The sequence below is a fragment of the Procambarus clarkii genome, chromosome 22, assembly GCF_040958095.1.
Source record: "Procambarus clarkii isolate CNS0578487 chromosome 22, FALCON_Pclarkii_2.0, whole genome shotgun sequence".
NCBI classification, from domain to species: domain Eukaryota; kingdom Metazoa; phylum Arthropoda; class Malacostraca; order Decapoda; family Cambaridae; genus Procambarus; species Procambarus clarkii.
In genome coordinates, this window is record NC_091171.1 from 39,631,316 (window position 1) to 39,637,886 (window position 6,571).

The following is a 6,571-nucleotide window of genomic DNA, read 5'->3' on the forward strand; positions in this document are numbered from 1 at the left end:
TAAAATGTTTTAAATTATTTTTTCAAATGTGTTGAGATTAGATTGTGTGTATGTGTGTGTGTACACTTCGGTATATTTAAATACATGTTCCATTAAATACAAATCCATTATTTTTCCCATATTTCTATATCCATGTGAATTATAATATTTTTAAACCTTGATTGAAAAATAGATCTTGTCAAATTCCCTCTGTTGTATTTTTTTTAATTAAATAGGAAGTTTTGAACTAAAAATTAGATACATATTTAACCCAGTACAGTTGATATTTTTCACTTGTACTAAATATTTATCAAATGATTGTATAAATGAATACCATAACTGTCTCAAACCAAGAAATAAATTACGTGAAACATGTTCCTATCCGCTAGCTGAAGACAATTCAACCCGTCCTCTTAAAAATAACGTCACTTTTCGCTCGTATACGCGCTATGGACAAATTTGGACGTAATTTGAAATGGACAATCACCCCCGCCACCCCCCCGCCCCTCCCAAAAAAAAATTATGAGAAAAGGATAGGGGAATGGGAAAGAAAAAGGGGGAAAAAGCGTACGGAAAGGGAATTTATGAAGAGAAAATTCCTAAGGGATATATACCATGGGACACAGAACTCGGAGATAAGTCTGCACAAGACATGATGGACTATGCCGCCCAAAAGTGTCAGGAGGCGGTAAACAGGTTTATCCTGGTCCAAAAGGAAAAAAAACGAGAAGCAAAAGAAGAATCCATGGTTTAATAGGGCATGTATGGAAGCAAAGGAACTGAACAAAAGGGCGCGGAGGAACTTTCGAAATAACAGGACACCAGAAAGCAGAGAGAGAGATACCAGAGACCCAGGAACGAGTATGTTAGTGTGGGAAAAGAAGCAGAGAAAAAGTATGAAAAATATATAGTTAATAAAGCCAAGACCGAACCAAAGCTACTCCACAGTCACATCAGGAGGAAAACAACAGTGAAAGAACAGGTGATGAAAGTTAGAACAGGCGAGGACAGGTGTACAGAGAATGACAAAGAGGAGGTGTGTGAACTCAACAAGAGGTTCCGGGAGGTCTTCACAACAGAACAAGGTGAGATCACTGCGCTAGGAGAGGTGGCAATAAACCAGGCAGTCTTGGAAGGGTTCGAAATTACAAGAGGTGAGGTCAAGAGGCATCTGTTGGATCTGGACGTGAGAATAGCTGTTGGCTCAGATGGAATCTCACCATAGGTATTGAAAGAGTGTGCAGAAACACTTTGCTTGCCACTCTCCATAGTGTATAGTAGGTCACTGGAGATGGGAGACCTACCAGAAATATGGAAGACGGCTAATGTAATCCCAATATACAAAAAGGGCGACAGGCAAGAGGCACTGAACTACAGGCCAGTGTCCTTAACTTGTATACCATGCAAGGTGATGGAGAAGATCGTCGTAAGAAAAAACCTAGTAACACATCTGGAGAGAAGGGACTTCGTGACAAATCGCCAACATGAGTTCAGGAAGGGTAAATCTTGACTGACTGGCTTAATAGAATTCTACGATAAGGTGACAAAGATTAAGCAAGAAAGAGAAGGATAGGCGGACTGACTGTTGGAAAGCCTTTGACACAGAACCCCATAAGAGGCTGGTGCATAAGCTGGAGAAACGGGCAAGAGTAACTGGTAGGGTGCTTCGGTGGATCATGGAGTACCTAAGCAATAGGAAGCAGATAGAATTACAGTGATGGGTGAGACCTCAGATTGGCGTGAAGTCACCAGTGGGGGTCATACAGGGCTCTGTACTCGGACCTATCCTGTTTCTGATATAAGTAAATGATCTACCAGAGGGTATAGACTCATTCCTCTCAATGTTTGCTGACGACACCAAAATTGTGAGAAAGATTAAGACAGAGGAGGACAGCTTGAGGCTTCAAGAAGACCTGGACAAGCTGCAGGAATGGTCGAACAAATGGTTATTAGCGTTTAACCCAAGTAAATGTAATGTAATGAAGATAGGGGTAGGGAGCAGGAGACCAGATACAAGGTATCATTTGGGAGATGAAATACTTCAAGAGTAAGAGAGAGAGAAAGACCTGGGGGTTGATATCATGCCAGACCTGTCCCCTGAAACTCATATCAAGAGGATAACATCAGCAGCATTTGCCAGGTTGGCTAACATAAGAACGGCATTTAGAAACTTGTGTAAGGAACCATTCAGAACTTTGTATACCACATATGCCAGGCCAATCCTGGAGTATGCAGCCCCAGCATGGAGTCCATATCTAGTCAAGCATAAGACTAAACTGGAAAAGGTTTAAAGGTTTGCCACCAGACTAGTACCCGAACTGAGGAGTATGACCTACGAGGAGAGACTACGGGAATTAAACCTCGCGTTACTGGGAGGCAGAAGAGTTAGGGGGGAGACATGATCACCACATACAAAATTCTCAAAGGAATTGATACGGTAAATAAAGACAGACGATTTAACACAAGGGGCACACGCACTAGGGGGACACAGGTAGAAACTGAGTGCCCAAATGAGCCATAGAGACATTAGAAAGAATTTTTTCAGTGTCAGAGTAGTAGACAAATGGAATGCATTAGGAAGTGATGTGGTGGAGGCTGACTCCATACACAGTTTCAAGTGTATATATGATAGAGCCCAATAGGCTCAGGAACGTGTACACCAGTTGATTGACAGTTGAGAGGCTGAACCAAAGAGCGAGAGCTCAACCCCCGCAAGTACAACTAGGTAATTACGTGTGAAGTACATGTGATCCTTTAGATCGTCGTGACACAGGATCTTTGCGTCACATCTGAGTGATATTGCTGGGGAGGGCTATGCAAATGGTGTTCCCGATACCTTCAATATACCGAGAAAATTTATAAAAGGTGGACAATGGCGACTGTTGTGAAAAACACATATATATAAAATTGGAAAAATATTTGTCCCCAGGGTCCCTGGACCGGCGCCAACGACATCAAAACAAAGATGGCGGACGGGTCAGGTCAGGATCGTCAGAAGAGACAGCATAAGAGGCAAACTTTCAAAGGTTTTACTCAGAAACAACTACAGGAAAGTGGTACTCTAGGTAGGTTAGAGAATTGAGCATATGCTAAAGAAGTATGGAGACAAAGTACTTAAATTAGAAGAAGAAAATGGAGCTCTCAGGTTTCACACTTTTAAAAGGAAGTTTTCTACAGCAAGGTAAGAAAATTACTGAATTAACGGCCAAGGTAAAGATTCATGAGGAGCAAATCAAGGAACTAGTGAAGGAAAATGAGGTATGGAAAGTGTAGAGTTATTTGAAAGTGTTATTTGAAGTAATAAAGAAGTAGACTCATGAGTGAACAACTCTTAAGAAACCCTGAAGACCAACGTGGAGTTAGGTAAGGATATGCAAAGACAAACTTCATTGACAACCCACATAAAGGAGGTTAATAAAGAACTAGAAGAGTTTAAAGAATAAATAAAAAGAGATGTATGTGCAAGTTGTAAAAGAGAAAAAGACAAGGAAGTGTGTGTTTGATCTGCCCGAAACGCTTTGCGTAATAGTGGTTTTAGGCATTGTATGTACTAGCTCTATCCATAAATTCATCAATATCTGTATCACCCCTTGTATATATGTACTTTACCTAAATAATCATTTGAATTTGAATTTTTTGATAGTCAAAATCAGAAATGATTAACAAGAAGCAGAAATTAGACAAGCAATTAGTAAAGAACTGGTAACCAACAGTAAATTGGTACAAAACACTGTAGATAAAAAAGTAAGTCCATCATATTTTTTGGGTATTTAGGAAAGAAAACATCCTGGGTGGACAGAGCAGCAGAAGATAAGAAAATCATAGAGAAAATAGTAGGATTAGGAGTAGGCCTAAATTCAAAAGGAAAATGTCAGTGATTTTAGGTGGCTAGGAAAATATGAGAAAGACAAAAACTGCCCCATAAGGGTGACATTTAATGGAGTGAAACAAATGACGGAAGAGCTTAGAAATGCCAGGAAATTGCAGTGTGATGAGGATGGCAAACTTTGGTCAATAAGACAAGACCTCTCAAAGGAAGACAGAGAAAAGCTAAAAGTGAACCTCATTGAAGCGAAACATCTAAATGGGAATAGAAATGAAGAAATAAGATTATTTTCTACAAAAAGAACTGGAAAGCTAGTGAAATGGTACTAAAAACAAAGCAACAAAATCATTAGTGGAAGGGGGGAGTACAGAAGAAAGTGAAAGGAACATGTTCCTGAAAATTGTATATACCAACATAGATGAGTGAGATAAAAAAATTATTGGAGCTGAAAGATATAATTCAGCTCAAGGTCCCAGATATTGTCGCATTAACAAACGAAACGAAGAAAATATTTTAAATGAGGTGGTATTCCCAAGGGGCTACTCAGATTGGAGAAGTGACAGGAAAACTAGGAAGGGGAAAGGAGTGGCTGTGCTGGTGAAAGAACACCTGAAGGTAAGAGAGTTAATACAGTACTTGACAATCCTCGAGAAGTTGACGTAATGGCATTGCAGGTCTTGAATCAAGATGATAAACTGATAATTGTAAATGCTTACAGCCCACAGCAAGCAACACATGGACTAAAGAAGAACTGGATGACAAATGAGAGGGCCTCATAATGGTCACTATAGTACAAGCAGATAAAGATAAATCATGATTGTTGGTACTGGGAGACTTCAACTTTAAAGCAATAGACTGGGAAGCCTACGAAGCAAAAACGGAGGACATTTGGATGGATAGATTTGTAAACCTCATTCTGGAGACATTCATGTATCAACACATCAAGCAGCCCACAAGAATGAGGGAAGGGGATGTTCTATCAATACTGGATCTAATATTCACCAGGAAAGAAGAAGATATATTTGACACCTAGTGCATTCCTTCCTTGGGAAAGAGTGATCATGTCCTGTTGGACATTAAAGATGCTTTGAGATATAATCTAGAAGAAAATGGGGACATTGAAACAGTTGTTAAATTCGATTTCAAGAGAGGACATTAAGGGGACGTTAGAAAATTTTGTAATGAGTGTAATTGGACAGACTTGTTGCTAAGCAAGGAAGTAAATGAGATGTATGCCAAATGTTGTGAAATATACAATGAAGGCACACAAATATTCATGCCAAAACAGAGATGCAGGACCAGAAGACAGGATTGGTTCAACAGAAATTGCAACAGGGTCAGAGACCAAAAGACACAAAAATGGAATCAATATTATAGGAAGAGCCCAAACCCCCACATATTCCAGCAATACAAAAATGCGAGAAACAATTACACGGCAGTGAGGAGAGAGGCAGAAAGAAATTTTGAAAGAAGGATAGTGGACAAATGTAAAACAGAACCAGGCCTATTCTATATAATCATAAACAACAAATTACAGTTAACGGATAATATTCAGAGGTTGAAAATGGCAAACAGATTCACTGAAAATGAAAATGAAATGTGTCAAACATTAAATTAAAAGTTCCAAAGTGTGTTTGTACAAAATGAAATCTTCAGGGAACTAGACACAAGAAGAATTCCAAGGAACAACATAGAACACATAGAGGTGTCTAGAGACAAAGTGGAAAAAATGCTCAAGTAGCTATATAATATCAGACCGTCAGTATGGTTTTCGATCTGGAAAATCCCGTGTAATTAATTTACTCAGTTTCTATGATTGAGCCACAGAGATTTTACAGGAAAGAGATGGTTGGGTTGACTGCCATCTAACTGAACCTAAAAAAGAAGGCTTTCGACAAAGTTCCACATAAGAGGTTGTTCTAGAAACTGGAACATATTGGTGGGGAGACAGGTAAACTTCTAACATGGATGAAAAATTTCCTGATAAAAAAATGAGGGCAGTAATCAGAGGCAATGTATTGGATTGGAGGAATGTCACAAGTGGAGTACCGCAAGGTTCAGTTCTTGCACCGGTAATGTTCATTGTCTACATAACGATCTACCAGGTGGAATTCACAATTATATGAACATATTTGCTGATGATGCTAAGATAATAGGGAAGATAAGAAACTTGGATGATTGCCATGCCCTTCAAGAAGAACAAAATAAGTATATGGAGCAACACTTGGCAAAATGGAATTAATTGTGAATAAATGCCATGTTATGGAATGTGGAACTGGAGAACATAGACCTCATACAACCTATAAATTATGTGAGAAATCTTTAAAGAATTCTGACAAAGAAAGAGATCTAGGGGTGGTTCTAGATAGAAAACTGTCACCCGAGGACCACATTAAAGAACATTGTGTGAGGAGCCTATGCTTCACTTTCTAATTTCAGAATTGCTTTTAAATACATGGATGGAGAAATACTAAAGAAATTGTTCACGACTTTCGTTAGACCAAAGCTAGAATATGCAGCGGTTGTATGGTGCCCATATCTTAAGAAGCACATCAACAAACTTTAAAAGGTGCAAAGATATGCCACTAAGTGGCTCCCAGAACTGAAGGACAAGAGCTACAAGGAGAGGTTTAGAGGCATTAAATATGCAAAAACTAAAAGATAGAAGAAAAAGAGGCGATATGATCACGACGTACAAAATAGTAACAGGAATTGATAAAATTGATAGGGAAGAATTTCTGAGACCTGGAACTTAAAAGAACAAGA